Source organism: Parasteatoda tepidariorum, chromosome 2, assembly GCF_982258835.1.
Source record: "Parasteatoda tepidariorum strain Cologne lab strain chromosome 2, Ptep-v5.0, whole genome shotgun sequence".
In the NCBI taxonomy this organism is placed as follows: Eukaryota; Metazoa; Arthropoda; class Arachnida; order Araneae; family Theridiidae; genus Parasteatoda; species Parasteatoda tepidariorum.
The window spans coordinates 80,718,466-80,741,286 of NC_141756.1; the positions used below are offsets into that span (position 1 = coordinate 80,718,466).

General features: G+C 28.7%; 1 protein-coding gene across 2 annotated transcripts in view; it reads right to left on the reverse strand.

Annotated features, from left to right (window-relative positions):
* Positions 1-21,915, reverse strand: part of Epac (Exchange protein directly activated by cAMP) — a 265,367-nt gene extending 243,452 nt beyond the window's left edge. Inside the window, exon 1 of one of the 2 annotated variants that reach the window (XM_071177747.2) lies at positions 21,367-21,915. The gene's annotated coding sequence lies outside the window, so the exon portion shown is untranslated. The remainder of the gene's footprint in view (positions 1-21,366) is intronic. The other variant, XM_071177748.2, reaches the window with a different exon arrangement.
* Between the last annotated feature and the right edge of the window lie 906 nt (positions 21,916-22,821).

Here is a 22,821-nt window from a genome sequence, read left to right on the forward strand (position 1 = left end):
AAAAATACATCACGCGTTCTAATTCAAATAAAAAACAATAAATTTTCATCAATTGAAGGCAAAAAATACAATTACTTTCCAGTAATATTAAAGTCTCGAAATTGTACAGATTTTTGTATCACTTACCCTTATAAGACAAAATAATCTAAGACATTTGCGTATTCAGTACATATTTATTTTTGTACTTACATGTTATTCAATAGTCACCCACTGGGATTAATTAAACTTCCTTTGCTTTTAGTTTAACAGGGGTGCTCTTTAGTTAGACAAATAGTAGAATCTCAAGTGAAAAAAGATGGTTCCTATGGTTGCTCAATAACAGGAAATAATTTGTTACTTGATTAATTCATATAATAATATAACCGAGTAGTAACTACTGTTGGCTACGATGCTTAAATTTGATTAAAAATAAATGTAATATATAGGAAATAAAAGACTATTGCAGACCGGCCTGTGTAGAGGGCAGGGAACTGTCCTTACATCAGAAAGGTCATGGGTTCGAATCCTGGGCAAGGCATGGATGTTTCTTTCTCTCTCTGTGTGTCCTATGTCCTTTCTCTTTTGTGTGTGAATGTGACCCGCCTTATAAGCGGGTTGTGGTTGTGTGAATGGCTTGGCAGAAGTCGAATTCCTGGCCATAGATGGCGCCACTGAAGAACAGGAACAATCGCACTCCACTGCCTAAGCAAGCATACGACAACAACAACAACAAAAGACTATTATCAGTAGCTTCATGTAAATAATGGCTTTATGTAAATAAAAGAGTGTTATATATTTCGACAATATTCATAAATAATTTAACTATTTTATTCGAAGTCGTACCATTTACTTTTAATGAGTTCAAAACATGTTCATTGAAATACAACACATGAAAATTTCTAAGCAACCACTGAAAAGTATTTATTTTATTTACCAATCAAACTATCAACATAAGAATATTTTTCAGAAACTTTTAATTGAACTTTGCAATGATATTTCGGATACGTATTTGACAGAATTATTTCAGAAACATATTTCTAAAATTATTTCTCTAATTAGTTTCTTACACACCAAAACTTTCTATTTATTTTACGAACCATTAAAACTCTCAAAATTGTTGTAATCCCTTTCGAAACGTTACACTTACGTTTTTTTTTTTAAAAGTAATTACCCCGGTGGTAACAATAAAACATTCTAAACATGTCTCAATGGAGCATGAAGCAAATTAACACGTCAAAATATCTAAGCTCCATGCAGTCAATAATTTTAGTGCACTGAAATTAAATTTTAGGGCCTTTATTCAAAATGCTGTATATCATTAGCATTGAAAACGCTGTTGCAGTGTTTCTAGAGTAATTTACTTCAAGAGCAAATTTAAAGTATCAATAAACTGAAATATCTAAATTCTTAAAGTCTATATACCTGTCCATGGGGGATGCTAGAGGGCAAAATCTTCATGAACCACCCTAAATAACTTTGGATTTAATGATAAGATCCTCATGCTTTAGGACTCAATCTTAATGGTTCTGGGGGGGGGGCGTAATCCCAAATACGCTAATTAATTAATTCAGACGATATTTTAAGTTACGATATCACACATAGAAACGTACCTTCTCTGAATAAACATACCTTTTTTGACGAATCTGGATTTTTGATCCCCGAAATATGACAGTAGTCGCAATTCGGGAAATATGGTCTCAATACTTTGGGTAGGGGAGCAATCCAAAGTCTGTACCCCTTAATGCTTATTTTTCATTGTTCCTATTTCAGCATATCTCGAGAAATAGTTAAAATTATAAGAAAGAATTTTTTTAAAAATCCAAAAATCCAATCCTTAAATCCAAAGATAATTCCATGCAAAATATGACTTTTAAAAAATATTTATTATTTATTAAATAACTATAGAAAAAAGTTCGAATTGTAAGGTGGGCAATATTTTACATAATTTTAAAAAATGCTATTTCAAATGGCAAAATTCAAAACTTTGTGGGAAATCAGTCGAATTGCCGCTGTGAAATCGATTTTTTTTAAATTTAAAACGTAGACGTAAGCGCAAGGCAAGAAAAATAATCACAAAAAAGTGGGTATCGTTCATTTTAACACAATTTTCGAAAGTTATTCAAAGAACTAAAAATCTATGAAATAATGCGAAACCTTATGCCATTAAAAAGAAATAAAACAAGGTATGAAAATAACAGAAATCTCAAAGGTATTGTCCCCAGTTAAAGGTTTGGATGTCGTCAATAAAAAACAATTTGATGGATACATGATTTATATCAGAAAAGGGCAAGACGTTGCGTGTTACTTGACACATTTAAAAAATATTTACACAAAAATTGGCATCTGACATTTTTAAGTTGCTTTAAAAATCTATTCAAAAAATAAAAATCTAAGAATTGATAATAGGGCTTAATTCCATTAAAAAAATAAAAATAAATAAACAAAGAACATAAATCTGAAAAGGTATTGTCCTCAATTCTAGGAATAAAAGATTGATTATTGGAAATGAAAGAAAGATTTATTAGAAATGATTTAATGGATACATGATTCATCAGGAAAATGCAAGGCATTATGTGTTGACAAAAGATGTTAGGGCTTGATAAGGAAGTTTTGTCATAACCCTTATATTTTCCAAATCCTTCATACTTATGCATAAAATTATTCAATTAATAAAAAATTTCTTTAACTGAAAAAATTTTTTAATTCTTACATGAGATAAAAAAATCTTTTAAAAATGTTACTGAAAAAAGAATATAAAAAAAAAAAAATTGTCAAGTTGTGTGAATGAAGAAAAAATTTGGAAAATGGTAATTTTGTATTATATTTGCATTAGTAGTTTAATGTATTAATACGAATAACTTAATATATAAACAATTTTAAGCATGCTTTAAACGGTTAATATTGTATTGTTAACTCTTTGAGACAGATGGAACACCAATGACCCTTTTATATATTTCCTTCTGAGTCCTTAATTACAAATAAAAATGTATTTTTGTATTTTTAAATGACAAAAAAAGTCTAATTGTTACTAAAAAATACAGTTACATTACCAAAATTACTATTGTACTGAAATATGAAATACAAAAAAAATTAGTTGGAATTTGTTTTAATTTAGATTTATAATTTTACTAATGACTGATTTTGTATATTAAAGAAATTTGAATGATGAATAACTGTTTTTCTTAGATCCATATAACTGCAAATAAGTGTAAATTCGACAAATTATTGTTTGGAATTGAACCGCGCTTGTAGGATTTTATTTCTAAGGTGGATAAAAACATCGGTGTTTAAGGCTGAATTTATCTACCATAAATTATTAAAATGCTAAATATAATATTATTCACTTATTTTGACTTAAATTAATACAAAATAATAGAAAAATATATGAAACATGTCCTTAATAAAAATTCTGCGACAAAAAGTTTAGGGCATTATAATTATATGTTCTCTTAAAATTGGAAAGTGCATTCCAGACAATCCTATAAAACTGACTTTAGCGAAAAGGAAATGATCATTTCAATTTTCAGAATACGAAATTTCTTGAAGTTTCAATCAGTTTAGTAGTTTAGGGACTTAAAAAAGCTGTAGGGTTTTGTTAATGGTTTTTTTTCTCAAATTTCGAACGACTTAGAAAAATAAGTATCATCATGAAATCTTATCAGAGAAAAACACTTGGAGTTCCTAAGCGGATATATATTACGACTTATCTATAACAATCAGAATCGTTTTACTTTTTCCTTTTCAAGTTTAGTATTATGTTCAAAAAAAAAAAAAAAAAAAAAGAAGAAGAAAAAAGCAGAAATGCACAAAAAATGAAATTTTCAAGTTATTTGAATGATGGTAAAATTTGGTGAATAATAATTTCGTATGTTAATAGTGTTAACAGTTTTATGTATTAATAAGAACTAGTGGGCTGTGCCCCCTGCTCGCTGACGCTCGCCAACCCCTAAAAATTGCTACGCAATCTTGTATTGTTTGCTTCGTGAACCAAGCTCGCTTCGCTCGCTACTAACTTAGATATTGTTGCGGCAAACACTAACTCCAATTAGTTGGCGCCACCAAAAGTATTCAGAATATGTAGGTTACTCTGAGTATGGCAAGAGAAAAAAGAGAGAACTGAAAATATCGTTGAATTGGTTTTTTGAAATATCTTTGGAACGCTGTGTTTTGTTTTGTTTTTTTGTTGTTTTTTTTATTTAAAATAAATGTTTTGTTTTGCCTGTTTTTAAACGTTATCAATCAATAGACAAGATGCCTCTCACAAACACAGTCAATCCGGTTAGGAACGACATTTCTGGCGCCCCCGGGTGGGCGGCTTTGTCTTAAGGATTGGTAAGAAAGGTAGGCGAAGATTTATTAATTTCCATTTTGAAGATTAAATATTTGACAATTTGAATACTTTTGAAGATTTGAAATATATATATATTTTTTATTTGAATATTTGATACCAGAACGGTAATTTATATGTGCTTAGAATCGATAGTTTTAGAAGCTAAGAATTTGATATTAAGATAGTAAAAATGGAAATAATAAAAAGAAATAAAACTGCTCAAAGAGCTTCATTTACTAAGGCCTACAAGAAACTAGAAAATTTATTAATTGGCGATAGTGTGACGTATGACGAAATTGAAACGGATCTTTGTTTATTTAAACAAAAGGTAGACATTTTGGAAATAACTCATAATAGTTATTTAGATAGTTTGCAAGATGAAAAAGAATTCAAAACTGAATATAATTCCGTTGAAGAATACAGAGAAAAAGCTTTGAGAATTCAATTAAAAGCTAAACGTTCCTTAGATAATTTGAAAAAGAACTCGTATGAAAACGAAATTGTTACTTCCGAAAATAACGGCGAATTACCGAACACTAAATCTCCGAAAGCTTTATGTCAACGGCTCCCCGAAGTTGAATTATATAAATTCGGTGGAGACTTGAAAGATTGGTTAACGTTTTGGAACCAATTTAAAAATATTCATGAAAATGTTAATTTGACGAAAGCTGATAAATTTCATTATTTAATTCAGTCGACGAAGCTGAAATCGGAAGCTAGGGAAATTGTGGAATCTTTTCCTGTAACAGATGAAAATTATCCTTTAGCTGTTGAAAGTTTAACCGAAAGGTATGGCCGAAAAGATCTATTGATAGATTTTTATGTTAGAGAACTCCTGAAACTCGTATTAAATAATGCGAATAAGAATAAGAATGATTCTTTAAGCTGTTTATACAATAAACTGTCAACTCAATTGAGAGCATTAAACTCACTAGGAGTTACATCTGAGATGTGTGGTGTAATTTTGTATCCCCTTGTTGAAAGTTCATTACCATTAAATGTGTTACGCTCATTTGAACGCCAAAGAAAAAATTTAGAAAGCGAACAAAAACTATCCAGTCTTGATGCGATAATTTATTTTTTGAAAAACGAAAGACTGTTGTTTCGGCTATCAATGTAGACTCGGAATCCATTGCAACTACTTTAGCATCCAGAATTTCGAAGTTTTCTAAGATAATCAGAGTTGTAGCATGGTTGTTACGCTTCCAACCAAAAGATAAAGATTTAAGAAAGAATGTTGATTTAACGCAAGAAGAAATAAGAAATGTACAAAAGACTCTTCTGCGGTCAGTACAAAAAGAGTGCTTCAATGACGAAGAAGGTAAAAAATCTTTGAAAAACTTTCAAGTGTTTTCAGATCATGAGGAGATACTTCGATTACAGTCTAGACTTTTGAATGAAGATGAAACCCTTGAATTCATTGCGCCTTTGATTCTTCCGTCAAAGCATCTTGTTGTCACCCGACTTATTGAACAAGAACACCTGTTGAATAAACATGCAGGAACGTCCATTCTTCTAACAATCCTGAGAGAGAGATTTTGGATTATAAAAGGTAGAAGAACTGTTCGCTCCGTTATTAGAGGATGTGTCACCTGCAAGAGACAAAAGGTTAAAAATCTTGAAGTACCATTTCCACCTCTGCCTCCTGATCGAACTAGATTATCGGCTGTATTCGAAGTGTCCGGTGTCGATCTGGCCGGACCTTTGATGACCAAGACTAATGAGAAGGTTTGGATCGTCCTTTTCTCCTGTGCTGTATATAGAACTGTTCACTTAGAGCTGATACCTTCTCTTAGCACAAACGCTTTTGTTCAAGCATTACGGCGTTTTATTGCTAGAAGAGGTAGAGTAGCTACACTATACTCAGACAATGGTACCAATTTCACTGGCCTCAACGCCTCCTTAAAGCGCCTTGATTGGAACAAAATCATGAAAGAATTTGAAGTTTCCCAAATCCAATGGAAATTCAATCCACCATCCGCCCCATGGTGGGGAGGATTCTGGGAAAGATTAATCGGAATTCTCAAAGACCTCTTAAGAAAAAACTTGGGACGGTCATCTCTGACTCATGAAGAACTCTCAACTCTTGTTTGTGAATGTGAGTCGATCATGAACAATAGACCTTTGACTTATGTGTCTGAAGAACCAGATTTGAGAGCTTTAACACCATCTTCATTCCTTCAAGACCTCCCTACTAACGACGTAGCCGACTTAGACAAAATTGACAAAACTAATTTAGACAAGAGATACAGATATGTTCAAAGATTGAGAGAAAGACTAAAAGAAAGATTCAGGATCGAATATTTAGGTTTCTTGCGTTCATCTGTTTCCAAGAGACTTGACCAAATAAATATTGGAGACATCGTCCTGATTGGCAGAGAAGACAGAAAACGAATTTTCTGGCCGTTAGGAAAAGTTATTGAGCTGTTCCCTGGAAAAGATGGACGAGTAAGACTAGTCAAATTGAAAACGGACAAAGGGACTTTACTAAGACCTATTCAAAGACTATATCCCTTAGAGGTAACTGAAGATGCCAGTGAACATTAAATAACTATGAACATTTTTGGACGTTAAATACAGATTTGTATCTTTTAAAATTCTTTAAATTTTATAACATAACAATTGTATGTCTGCCATAATTTTAGTATTTTTTTTGTAATTTATTGTGTTGAGTTTTCTCCTACATAAAACTCAAGTGGGGAGAATGTTGCGGCAAACACTAACTCCAATTAGTTGGCGCCACCAAAAGTATTCAGAATATGTAGGTTACTCTGAGTATGGCAAGAGAAAAAAGAGAGAACTGAAAATATCGTTGAATTGGTTTTTTGAAATATCTTTGGAACGCTGTGTTTTGTTTTGTTTTTTTGTTGTTTTTTTTATTTAAAATAAATGTTTTGTTTTGCCTGTTTTTAAACGTTATCAATCAATAGACAAGATGCCTCTCACAAACACAGTCAATCCGGTTAGGAACGACAGATATATTCCAAATGCATAAAATTCTAAGAATTCAAAACAATCATTCTAATCCAAATAACAACTTTTTTTTTTTTAAAAAAAATTACATCTTTTTAGTCTTTACATCTTTAAATACTAAGACATTAAAATAAATTTGAATTCAAATAAATGACATGTAATTCGTTAAACCTATTAGAAATGTGCTATAGTATAAAACCTTAAGACAAAATTTCTAAAACTGATATCTCTTTAAAAAGGTTAAAATTTTGGCTATAATTAAGTCTATTAAAAATTGAAATAAGTGAATTGCAATGGAAAAACCTGCATAAACAAATAAATTCTAGTAAAACAAATGAATTCGTGATATAAATCATCAATCGTCAAATAAATTCGTAATATATAAATTCGTGAAAAAAGCTAAACAAAATACTAAAATAGAGATCTATCGACAAAGACTACTCACTTCTGCCTAGCTTATGCTTTCTCTGGTTATTTCAGTTTCCGTTTTTAAAAACGATATATGTTGAGCCATCTCAGCTAGATTTGGCATGTGACATTTTTAGCGGCAATCATTGGTCGATTTACTAGCGTTGCCATTCGGGGAGTTGTAATGAGGCTTTTTTTGTCGCCGTGTAAGAGAAATATATATATAGATAACATATTATACGTATTTAACAGTTTTAAGTATGTTTTGAACAGTCAATTACTGTATGTATTAATGATATTGTGTTTATTTTTTCCCTCAAAATTGGTATGTATAATGCAGACTGCCCAATGCAACTAAATTTGTTAGAAAAGGAATGAGAATTTCAATATTTTTTGAAATTGCAATAAGTTTAGCAGTTAAGTGACTTATAAAAACTGTAGAATTTTGTTAAAACACTTTTTACTCAAATTTAAAATGACCTAATAAATACATAGAATCATCAAATCTTATCACAGCGAAACATTTGGGAGTTTTTAAGCGGATATTACGACTTATCTATGTCGTAATATCCGGCATATTGCGTAATATCCACAGTTTTCAGTAGAAACCCAAAGTCTAGCATCACTGGCTGCGGTCCGGAAGCGGGTGGGTGACCACTTTGATCAGCCCTCATAGGGACCAAGGCTGTGTGGTATCGGTCCTCGTTAAACTATTCTACTGTAAAGTTCTCGACTTCGCTCTCAGGTCGTTGGATTACCAAAGCAGAGGAGCCCCCCCCCTCTTCAGAGGTTCAAAATTGAGATGACATGTCTTCCGATCATCCTCAGGTATGTCTCCCAGACCGTCGCCTATAGCTCATTGTACAACTCTAGTGCACTTACCTATGATAATCAAAATCGTGTTTCGTTTTCGTCTCAAGTTTAGTATTATCTTCAAAAAATAGAAATGCATGGAAAATCAACGAAATAGGTTTTATTGCTTTTATCGGTGATATTTTCTTACCGCAACTTTACACTTAACTTGTAAATCAATTTCAGAAGGTAAAGAGAGTAGAAAAAACATGGGCTCGTAAATTCCACATCATTATTAACTTCAACAAGTACACCATTGAAAATTGTTCGGAAAAATTGGTAAATAACGATTCACTTAATTGTTTTTTTCTTTTACCATATTCAAACAAAACAGCCAAATAACCATAAATAAGATGGTAATCAAACTTTTAACTATGAGAAAAACCGTTTATTAACTGCATTCACCTAATGCGGTGAAATAACCAGAATCTTATCACACCAATTAAGCCCACATAATGAAGTCACTCAGTTTTTTGCAACTGCGTACATATTATGGCTAAAAAGGCTGATCTGTTACTCTCATGGCCGACAGTACTGGGGTTCAAGTCCCAGCCATGATGATCTAATATTTCCTCCAATCTCTTCAACATATTAAGAGTGTCCAATATCCTGCACTTTCCAATGTCCATTAAGGAAAGGCCTAGTTCCTACGTCCAGTTAAACTTTTTTTACGGTTTTGAAACCATGCCAGTTGTAAATGGTTAAAAATACCGTATATTTTTGTATTTATGGTCTTATAATCATACTAGTTGTAAACAGTAAAAAATGTTCTTTACCGCAAACTCTATGGTCAATCGGGTTAATAGACTGCTGCCGGCTAATTTACCATAATGTTAGAAGGAAAATTCTAGCCGTGTATGGATATAAAAAGAAACGGATTTTATTAACTTAACTAAATGTGAAATGATATACTAAGTCGACAAAAAAAGTCATGCTCAGTAAAATTCTTGACCTTCAAATAATTTTTAATCAGTTTGAGAAGTTCAATTTACAAAATTTTTTGTTAAAGCATTACGAGTTGCATATTTTACTAAAGCATTACTGCTGTTAAAATTAGAATGCATAGAAAAAAATCAGTGCTTTTTAAAAAAAAATCAAAAAGCTATTTCTAAAATATTTCCTTTAAAAACACTTAATTTAAGTAACTGTTCCGTATTTATATTACCAGAACAGGCTTTTATTCGTGTAAAACATGTTATGCTAAATTACAAAAGAATTGAAGAAACACTGCTTTTCCTAATAGATTCTACATTTAAAAAATCCTTAAATGATAATATCTTGATTTTTATTATGTATACTAGCTGAAAAGTAAGTGAGCGAAACAAACATTATCACGAATGCTTCTAATTGGTTCCGAAATAATGAAAAAAATAGATGCTAACAATAATAACTGCATAGCTCTATTGGAAAAGGTGGGTAAAGTGGTTTTGGCTGACAAAATTGTCCCTTCGTTTAGCCAAACAAGAAATTCACCTAAGTTGCTGTTTAAGTTTTCTGTGACTTTTAAAAAAAGCAATTGATCATTTGTTAACATTTATGATTTCCAGAAAGATACGCAAATTATTGATTGTAATTGTTGAAAAACAATGATAAATATTGCTATCAGCACTGTAATTGTTGATAAACAATAATTACAGTGTTTGATATTTTAGACCACGTTGAACTACTGTATTGATACAAATTGCTGAAACTTTAATACCGTGTCAAATTGTGCCATTCTATCGTACAAATTAAACAATCTTGTCCTTAATTACACGATACTATGATTCGAGATGTAAAGAAATAATTGATTGAGATGTACATTTTATAAAGTTATAATAAAATAGCCTATGGTATAGCTTACGTTAATAATAATAGTATAATAATATAGTTTATACCATGTTGATATTTTAGACCATGTTGAACTACTGTATTGATACAAATTGCTGAAACTTTAATACCGTGTCAAATTGTGCCATTCTATCGTGCAAATTGAACAATCTTGTCCTTAATTACACGATAGAATGATTCGAGATGTAAAGAAATAATTGATTGAGATGTACATTTTATAAAGTTATAATAAAATAGCCTATGGTAAAGCTTATGTTAATAATAATAGTATAATAATATAAGGTATAATAATATGAGATATAATAAATACGTTTAGTTGATATTATGGCAATATTGAGGCAATACTTCTCGCAGAAAATATTTGATTTGAATAGAAATTTATATCTGCAATGTTCATTTAAAATGACAATGATTTGCCGAGTATTACATTTCACTCCTAATGAAAGTTAAAAAAAAACATGGCACCCTAGTAACCACCTTAATATTTGTACTGTTATTCGTTTATTTTTTTAATGACAACTCTAAGGATGCTAACTTTTATTCTGACTTCTATACTTAAAAACGTATGACTTTAATCATTTACTGGGCTACTAGTTCACTAATGTCTGTTTTAAATATCCCAAGATGCTGAAGCGGTGAGATAATACTTGATTAAAAACTTCATTTGCTTGAAAATATATAAGCTGGAAATAAAAGTCGACATGGTTCAAGGGCTGATAAACATTTCCTCGAAGAAAAAAATTAATTTGAAATGTAACCACAGTAGCCGAGAGAGACAAAAAGGAGAAGCAGAACAGGAAAACCACAGTGACTGAGAGCGGCAAATCTGACTAAAATGCATTTCCACAATTTGTGGATTTTTTTATCATCTTCAAACAAATCTATAGTTTATTTAGTGTTGGATAAATGTAAAACGGTTTATATGGAAAATACAGTTTTAAATATGTTTATCATAAAATATTGCGTAATCGGTAATATCATAGGATCAGTTTATAAAAAAAAAAAGAAAACTACATTTAGTTTTAAACCTTTAATTTAGATTATTAATGAAAACAGTAGAAATAGCAGATAATAATAATAAGAAAGTATATTAAATAATTATTACATTTAAATAAATATCACACTTAAATACATTTAAATAAGAAATAAAGATATATTTTACGGATAAAGAATACCTTTATTTTTACTAGTTCATGCGAAATATAGACAAAGAAAACTACATTTCCTTCTTAAAATAAGTAACCACGATATGATTCTTCACCAATAAGAATACGAAAAAAATAACGAGAATGTTTTTATGTAATACGGAGTGATTATGTTAGATTATGTTTTTATGTTATATTGCGTTTCTATGTTACACAGAGAAACACGTGATATGATATTTTGGTGGAATAATTTATCAGAAAGAAGATTTAATTGCTTAGACGATTAGATTCGAGGCTCAGGAGTACAAAACTATTAATAAATAATATACTTTTTCATTTATCAAAAAGAAAATAGTTTCTTAGGGCATTGAAACGAAATTGCCATTCGACCAAACATCCCTTAAATATAACATAGGCAGCAAATATTTTCAGTTTCTAGGAAAATGCTTTGATTGAAAAAGAGATTTTGTCGAAAATACTCCTATACATTTAAAATATACCTAATATCTTTAAAATGATGTTATCATTTAAAGAAATACACATATTTTTGTATTTATTAAAAAAAAGTATGCTTTTGAGATTAACCTTATACAACTACAAATTTTTTTCTTCATATTCTCAACACGAATACTTATGTAACCAGTAAAAAAAAATACCCTGAAATTTTCAATAGTTCCTTTGTTATTGTATAACCCCTTTATAATATCACCCTTGTATTTTTAATAATAATTTAAGCGTATTAAATGTAATTGGATAACTGCCAGCGACGTCACTGGGGACATGGATCCTGATTAATTGTTGAAACGTGGCACTTGTTTATGTCAGCAACTGTTCTTTCAATCATATTTCGAGTAAGCCAATACGATCAAATATGAATTCTCTTTAGTGACACATTTTATATTCTTTTACGGAGAAAGGTTTGGTTTATTTTTTTACGCAAGTCAGAAACAGGCACGAAGACATGTTGAACGTAAACAAACTAATTATTGCAACAAAGTTTCTAGGTACACAAAACAAAAATAATCCCGTTTCGTGTAAAATACTATGACGAACAATCAATCTAGATCAAATAAAAGATGTATACAGGAAAGAATTATATTCTAACGAATTCGATTTGCAATATGGCGTTGAATTTAACTTCACGCTAATTAACATTCTAACTTATGTGGAGAAACTTAGCCAACAATATCCAGAATATTAATGCGCCATCTTACTTATAAACAACCAACTTGCCCTAAAGTTATAGATCACGAGGTTGTGTAACAGTGGTCTTCTTCGTCTAGAGTTCAAAGTATCACATTAAATTTTAAAACTTTAAAAATTGAAAAAAGTAACCGTAAGTTGATTTTGCTAATTTAAATTATGTGACTAAATGAATCTGCAAACAAAAAAAGAAAATTTAAGAAAGATAATTTTCCTTTACTTGCTTTTAAGTAATATTTTGTTCAAAACAACTCACGAGAATCTCGTGTCCTCTATTCACATAAGCAACAACTTTTCAAAAATGGAATTTTACAATGAAAACAATTATGTTTTAGCTTACAGCCCTTTTATAATTGTAAAACTTTCCCTCAAGCGTGACTACATAGGTGTTAAAAACGCTAAGAAAGATCACGCATCGACTGTGCTCCTTACCTTAAATTTTAATTATAAACAATACCGCCGTGGCTACTATCGAAAATAGTAACTCTTTAATTAACCAGGCTTTTCAGCAACTTTCAGACTAGCGTAGAAATTTGATTTCAGCTCACGGTATTCGCAAGATTTATGTCATGGCCTGATCCATAATTAATTAAATGGAATAATTTCCTTAAATTATTCAAACTAATGCAACCTTTCAGAGCCTCATGAAATGTAAGTTTCCAAATATAATTTCTATCATACAGCGTGAATACTGAAGTTTATTTGTAATACCTTTTTATTGATATTTTTATTTGTCGGATATTTCAAAATTGAGAATGAAATTAATTTTGAGCGAAAATATAATTTGTAGATTAAAATTTTTACATTTTATAAGCATGCTTAATAATAGTTTTAAACCGTAAATCTGTTATTTGGAAGTATATTAGGGTAAAAAATCAATTATTATTTAGGGTGTCCAAAACAGTGAAAAATCTCAAGAACTATACAGTGTATCTAAAAATACACGTGTGGAATACGTTCAAACGATGCATATAATGATAACCAAACTTTATTTATCTCTCCCTTCGTAGTTTCGTGTACTTTAGAGCATACTTTATGATTTATTTAGAGAAGTTACTTTTTTCGAATAGTTATAGTTATTTAGAGCATGATAACGTGATACTTTAGAGCATGTCATAAAAACTATTTATTTGGTTAAATTTAATTTCGAATTTTGTTTTTTATTAAAGATGTGGTAATAAGAAGTTTAAATTTTTAAACCGGTATTTCCAGTAAACTGATATCATATAGAATGGAAAAATTACCAAATGAATAGCTTATATACTGTTTATTTTGCATTTACCAAAGCTATGTTTTTTTTTCAGCCAGAAGTTTTATTACCAAAGTACTGAAGTATTGCAAGAATTTATTTTTCCATGTAAAGTTATAATAAAATAAACGGCCGCAATCTCTCCATTCAATTAACCGTTAAATTCCAAGTTAGAAATAATTCATACCTGTACGGGGTTAGAACCTTTTACAAGTGGTATTGATAAAAATAAAACGTTAATTCCTCAGGCTGAACTTGTGAAATAGTTACTAAATTTAAAATTAATAGACTAATGAAATAAAAATATTTCTAAATTATTAACCAAAATTAAAAATAAAATTACGAATTAGAACAAATTTCTCGTCATATCTAGGAAAACAACCTCAAATGAGAACCTCATAAAAACCAGAATATGCCCCAAATGGTTTTGACAACCTAAATTAACAGAACAAAACATCTTTTTAATAAAAATTTTTTAAAAAAATAACTTCAAAAACATCTAAGCAGTAAAATTTTACTAACCTAAACAATATTTATAATTTATGGTTTACAATGTAGAGTTTATTAAAAATTAACAAGAAATTTTGAATTGATAAGAACTCTGATAAATATGTAGTTTCGAATAAATCTGAAAGTTTTGCAACATAAATATAATATAATAATTTGCCAACGTAAGTATCATATAATATAAAAACTATTTACCAACTTTGCGTTAGATATGGCATTTAATGTGTTTATAATATATTGCTATCATGTTCACCATACTATTCATCCTTCATTAAGATTTTTAAATTAAATTTGAGAAACCAAAATTAATTTAATCATATTAAAATTTGCAGGTGAGAATTTGCTTTAATTTCTACACACTTTAAGAAAATTGTATAATTTTATCGTATATTGTATTGTAAGAAATGCTTCTTTTATAATTCACTCGTTTGATTGATTAAGTAAATTTACCGAGAAATATTTCGAAACATTGAATACATAATAATCATAATTTACCTCTAAGTCAATAACCAGCATGCATTGCGTGATAGACGTGATTATACTTTAATCTATTTTCATTTTCAGCAATCTAATTTCTTTATTTTCTCAATCTTTTAATGGGAAATACGAATATCCATTATTGAGTTTTATCATTATTTTTTTAGAAAGGGGAATTCGTCTTCAATATTTGAAAGTACATGAAGGGCGGCTGTACATGATTATACTGATGCAAATACTTTATAATGTCACGAAATAAATTTTACCGATTCCATCTAATGAATCTTCTAACGGAAAAGAAGAACTTTGCTCCGAGTTTATGCATTAATAAAGGAGTGTCGGGTGTATTATTGATCTCAAAACGTATAATAGTTTTTCTATAAAGGCTATAACTTTGTTTTACTAATGAAGCACTTTTTTAAACCTAAATATTGATAATCAATATAACAAAGAATTTTTAAACCTAGTTTCTTGTTTCAACGGCTTAAGGAAAGCAGAAAAAACATTAATGACGATATATTTGATATAGCAACAATGTATCATAATATACTCTGAATTGTGTTTTTAAATTAAATGTCATTATTCAATAAAAAAAATCGATATATATTTTATACGTTTAGGTGTATTTTTAAATATTTTTTTCACTTTTAAATTCTGTGTTACATACTTTATTTTGCTGTATATGATATTTGAATGCTTTACCCTCAAAATCAATTAACTCCACTTTCTTAATTTTAAATTTAGGACTTGATTCACTCTTAACAAGTTATCGATTTCTCTAATAGAAAAAAATAAATAATCAAGGATGAAAATTTTATTAGTAATTAAATTTAATAATTAAAAGTCATACAGTGTACTGAAAATAAAACTATTAACATAAAATCTAAAATATTTTAGTCTAAACGGAGAAAAAATTTACCGTAATGTATGGTAATAACAGCTTAGTAAGGAAAAAACGTAATTATCGTAATAAAACCAAAATATAACGGTATTTATGAATAATACGGAATTTAAGTATTGGTAATTTTTCCTTCTTAATGCAACAGAACTTCTGGTTTTTAAAATTATAGTTCTTATTACCACACCTGAAAATACGAAACTGAGAAGCAAATTAAACCGAATAATTGGGATTTATACTATGTTCTAAGGTAGCATAATAAAATTACCGAAATTTTCCAAGCTTTATCACTTATCATAAGACCATATTGTATAGTTATTTTTACTCAAATCCTTACCAAATCGCTTCAAAAAAATTACCGAGCTATTTTCTGTTCTCGGAGAGCCAGGAACACCGTAAATATTACACCATTCTGATAGTGTGGGCCACTTTTTTCTCGGGGAACCTAACAAATAGGTTCCCCGAGGGGGAAACTTACGGTTCCCTGATCCAACAAATCCCAACAAATTCCCAAATCCCAACAATTTTTTTTAATAAAAATTTAATTTTTAAGGCAATAATAGTTATAAAGCACTGTAAAATATAAGAATATTAAAAAATATCTGGCTAGCAAAAGCACGAATAAAAGAAACTAAGTACACAAAGACATAAATTAAAAATAAAAACACGAGACAATTTTCAATTGCCATGCCTCGACCACATAAATGGAAATACAGAGCTGTAATTGAAAGCAAAGAGCTCGTCGCACTCATTTACAAATCTACAATTTTCAGAACAAGAGAGAGTTGTTGATTTTTTAGAATATAGTTTTTGGAATTTGAGATTTTTACTAACCCATTACGGGATATTCTATATTTTTTTGCAAAGCTGTTACTAACTCGTTACGGGAACTTTAATTTCGTTACTGTACATGCTGATGTGAAATAAATGTTTATTTATTTTTTTATATTATTAAATGTTTATTTTTTTGCAATGTTTATTATTAAGGTGACAAGGGACTTTCAAAGAAGCAAAAATTTGTCAAAAAATCGATATTTTACATTTTATATTTCTGAAATCTTGGCATTTAACTGAACATTTAAAGAAAGAAAATTCTGGAATAAGAGCAAAATTGATGAAGTTATGACCATTTCAGTTTTGACCACACCCCTTTGTTTACCTTTTTTTTAATGCAGGTAACTGTTAAAATTAGTTTAGTTTAAAATTAATTTTAAATTAGTTAAATATTTTGTTAATTTTTTTAAAGAAATTTAAAGTATATAATTATTAAACTATTTCATTAGACAATATTTATAGGTATTTATATTAAAAACAAAAAATATTTGTTCAGAAGTAAAATTTGCAATGAAAAAGTAGTAAATGTCATTTTTCTCAAAATGTCTTTTTTGACAAATTTACAAATTTCAAACTGTTCCAGCGTAATGAATTTTCATTCTATTGACCTGAGAATTTAATGCTATATATTGATGAATATTATTAACATTTTGTTGGAAAAGTTTTTTGAATTAAGTGAATAGAATTGTTTTTATACATGATATTTTATAGAGGTATGATGATTTTTTCCTAAAAATGTAGGTTTTTTACTGTTTTTTTAATGTTATTTGTTTCTATAATAAAAAATTAAAAAAGTACTCCCAACAATTTTTTTAATATTACCTAATATGTAATATTTTAAAAGAATTTTGTCATTTTGACAAAATTTCAGACGCGAGGAGTAATATAAAAAAACATAAAAAATTCAAAAATTTTAATTTTTTAATTTCTTAAATTTTGAAATATTTCTTTGAAATTTTGTATAAAAGTTGTTTTTAACAATATAAATGTATTCTGAAAATTTCAAGCAAATCCCTTCATAATTTCAAAAAAAAAATTTGAAAGCCCCTTGTCGCCTTAAATGTTATCAAAGAACTGTTTCTTAATATAGCTTGATACGTTACAGCACTACGGTTCAAATTGAAATGTATCAAAAATGGAAAATGTCATGTTTATGCTCGGAACTATACAAAACAATTATCTCGGCAAACAAATGTAAACATGTCTACTAAGTTATATTTAAAATGTATGTTATTTAATTAAAAAAATTATAACAAAAGCCTGTGGCGTAACTACCACTGCAAATATTAAATACCAAATCTCTAGTATATAAGACATGTTAACTCGATTCTGTCTTGATAAATGAGGGTTGACACAGCCAAAAATTAAATCGCCACAATGGTGACCTGTGGATGGTCTACTATTTAAAACAGTTGATTTGCTTAAAAATATATTACTCAAGGAAAAGAAGAAAAAAATCTGGTGGAGTAAATAAAGTCTCTCGGTTAATAAGCAACATTAAGGGGAAAAAAAGAAAGCGAAATGCTGTAAACAAAAAAATAAAAATGAAGGAAAGAAAAATAGCAAAAAAAAGCTATAAAAAACATGAAGAAAAAAAAAACAATGAGCTAAATGCTATGAAGAAAAAATATAATGAGCAAAAATGATATAAATAAATTAAAATAATAAAAAAAAACAGAATGAATCAACTAGTGGAATCTGTTCATCAAATTCTATCACAGATAAAATTCTGGAAGGGGAGTAACTACCACTACAAATATTAAATACCAAATCGCTAGTATATAAGACATGTTAACTTGATTCCATGTTGATAGATGAAGGTTGACACAGTCAAAAATTATATTCCCAACAAGCCTATAACGTGTATTAATTGCTAATCTCCTTACTTTTAATGAAAGTTTGTTAAAGTTTAATATCGATTTGATACAAGTTTTCCTTCAAATATTTTTTTCAGTGATCAAATAAGCGTACAAAAATTCATCTTGAAACAATCCACTTTTTGGGTGCATTCCTTTTGTGCACTAATGACTAAAGAAATGCACTGAAAACTGATACAGACAAATAATATATGTTTTAAGATTGCCTCTTATTGATTCAAAAAACAACAAAAAAGTATCATTTATAGCTTCTAAGTGATTTTTTGTTGTTGAAATATTGTTAAAACTTGATATTTTGTATACAAATATTAAAATACAAAGGTTTTTTTTAATCAAGACCTTCTCCTGCCATGCGAAAAGAAATTATTGTTTGAAATGAGGCAAATGCTTTATTCATTTAAATTTTAATACTACAATGAAATGTTTAAACTTCATATTAAAATAGTAATAATTATGATTTTTTTTAATGGCGGGCACTTGGGGATTGTCCCATTGGCCACAGAAACGCCAGAACTGCTACTCTCTTCTCGTTACCCAGTGAGCACCTGTGACGAAGCCACGGCGGTGGAGCAGCGTCACCCACGTCACACAACCACAAACCCGTTTATAGGATGGGTCAAATTCACACAATCACACACAAAGGAGAAAGGACATAGAACACACAGAGAGAGAAAGAAACATCCATGCCCTGAGCAGGATTCGAACCCGCGACCATAAAAGAAATAGTTTTTTTCTGTAAATATTAGCGAAGAAAATCTGTTATATGACTGTTTTTTTTTACCGTAACAAAACAGGTTATTACAAACAAAAAATAAGCTTATCACATAAGAATAATTTTTTTCTCTATGAAGTTTTATAAGTAAATCTGTACTCTCTCTAAATGTGATTATTTTACATCTGCAGAACTTGAAACAACTAGTAGGAGGTACCAACGAGTTCGAATCGCTGGGATTCAAACCTGGGTCACTTCATTCAAGGGCGAGTGCTATGCCCATAAGCCACAGCAACTTCAAGTGTTCTACTATGAGGAAATTGCAATAATGAGAATTTCGATTCCATGTTGTACTGGACGAAAAAAAATTTTAATCGCAGTTTTGTCATGCAGTTTTATTTATATTATTATAAAACCATAACATAATTGCTAAAAAACAAGAACAAGTGTAGGAAATTATCATTGATTGGAGAAAATGTAAAGTTTTAATACGGAACGCTAAATTGCATGACAAAAACTGTAATTTCCACTTACGGTTTTAATCCGTTTGGGATCAATGTGATAGAAAAATCTTTTTTTCAACAAAGCAGCTTTAAAGTTAAATATACGGGGAAACTGCAAATGACGAGTATTTTTTTACAGTGATTGATAGTAGCATAAGCTTCAACCTTTTATAGTCAACTAGTAATTAACTAACAGTAATGGTAAGGAAATAGTTAACTTTTTTGTAGCAAAGAATTAATAAAATACACATTATGAATCTGATTGTATCCTTCTGTTAAAAATTTTCGACTCAATCTTAAGAGCGAATTTCTTACACAAGCTATGTTTGGAAAACGTTGTTTGACATCCTGCGGTTAATTAATATTTTTAATATTTCAAGTTGTTTCTGAATTATATATAAAAATATTTATTTTGTTAACCAATTTTATGTAAAAATAAGAATATTTTTAAATCTTGTTTATAATTTAATCAATTTAATTGAACATGATAAAAAATAGACTCAAAATTTCATCTTAAATGGTGATATTATGTAATTATTTCCAATGGATGGATGTAAAAACGGGTATCTAAAAAAGCCCAAATAAACAAACTGATCTAGTAAAATTGAGTTATTTTTATCAAATTATTGATATCTTTTAATGTTTTTTTTTGCTATATTCAAATCAGTACAACATTGGGAACAAGATTGTACTGAAATTAGACATTCCACAGATTACAAATTATACATTTCCTTTTTTACTGATTTATTTCAAAAATTCTGTTCGTTACAATAATTTCAAATATTTTGTGAAGCATGAAGTTATTTAACAAATTTAATTATCCTAAATTATTTCTTAATAGAGTTAAATTATGTAACTATATACAATAGCAAGTAATGAATGCAATGCAATACAATTTAAGAACTATTTTTGTTCAAATATTTAGCACATACTGAGAAAACAATATGGTCAAAATTACTAGAATATGGAAAAAAAATTCCGTATTTCTGGCTCTAACATCAAAAAGAATTCTGGAAATACCAAAAAGATCTGTTGTTTTTGACCGAAGCACTTTGGTAATGATTTTCGTAAAAGTAACAATAAAATACGGTTTAATAATACGTGATAAAATTTGGTAATTTTATCATGATACCTTAGCATGACATAAAAAATTTATCAGGTAAAATTTATTTCTTAGTTTTGTAATTTTTACTAAATGTGTGGTAAGAAGAACTTTAATTTCGAAAACCAGAAATTCCGATTACTATAGGAATGTAAAAATTACCAAATGATTAGTTTAAATATTGAATATTATGGTTTTACTACCACAATTATATTTCCTTTTACCAAAAATGGCATTACCATACAGTATGGTTATTTTATCCAGACAAAATCCAGATTGAAATTTTAATATTTTAAAAAAAGTTCAAATGCGAAATTTTTTTGCCGAAGCTAGTAAACATATTTTTAAACATTTAACATGCTTTTAAACATTAACATGTACTTATTTATGAACTTTTTTAATTTAAAATGCTTTTGTTGAATTATATTTTTTTTTACTTTTAAGCACAAATTACTTAACGATATAGTGAAATAATTCAAAATCTTACCTTATAGGATGATGTTATGTAATTATATCCAAGAAACAGCAAAGAATGCGTTTATCCAAGTGGATATCCAAAAATTTTCCAATTTAATTAAAGAAGCTATTTTAATTCCGAAGTGTAATACAATTATTATTCGTCACTTCAATATTTCCTGCGTTACGTAAGTTCAAAGATAGTTAATATCGCTAAAGTTATATAATTAATTTTAAACATTTAATATGTTCTTAAATATTAATATATATTTCTCATGTTTCCAATATCCAACATTAATTAGAGAAATCCAATAATCCATTTGAATATTCACAATTTACCAAACAAATAAAAATAAAACACATTTCATAAAACCATCTCAAACTGTATACGATGTTGGATAAAATCCTTATCTAAACCTAGAACACTAATCATGATTTATGCAATGTGATTACATTTTAAGAGCATTAGTTCGCTGCACATAGTCAAGTACCTCTCGAAATTTCCAACTTCATATCCAAACGATTTCACGTTACCGAATGGCAGGTAACAGCAAAGCTCAAACATGTGCATCTGATCAATGCCGTAAAGCGCCCTCTATCAAAATGTTTACCTATTCCTCTAATGCTTGAAAAATTAACACAGAAAAATATTTAAATAAATATACATAATAAGTAGACAATAGAGAATTTAAAATCCCACCAGAGATTAAAAAGTTTATTTCTTTCCATTGATTTAAAAGTGTATAATTTAATTTACTTACTTCAAAATGTTTATATAAAAGTGAGTAATTACAAAAATTATTGAAGATTGCTGTTAATTTATTAAAAACGCAAGTTATTACATTTGCTTTGATAGCATGGGGATTAAGAAAGCAAAAATGTAAATTAGCAAGTAATGATTTAATTAATTGTATAGTTGCAAGAAAAGAAATTGAAAAAAGAAAATAGAATGATATAATATTTATCATTTAATTTTAATTAGGCAGTCTATTTAATTCTAAGATGATTGAAATCTCATTTTCAATCTAAATTTCTTGGAAAAATTATAAATAAATAATTACTAAAATATATTGGAATTATAAATAATATAAAAATTATAAATAAAATAACATAATACTGCATTAAAAGTATAACTGTTATAGCATATTTTATTCCACAACATTGCGTAAGGTAATTACGCTGTAAAAATGTCCTTGTCAATTACGGAATAAAGTACCGGTACTTTGACTAAATCATCTGTAAAATCTATTTTAAAGGTAAAATATTACACCGTAATTTTTTTCTGTAATACTGATTTAACTAAACTTAGTAAAATACCAGTACTTTGTACTTTTTACTGTAATTTGCGACGGAATTTTTTAGAGTGAACAGACGAAGATTAAGTGGTACTTAAGTTTATACGGCCATAAAATTTTTAATTTATTAAAAAATGTTGGATTGCATTTTCTTTTAAAAACATTTTTAAGGATTAATAATTTAACTTTAA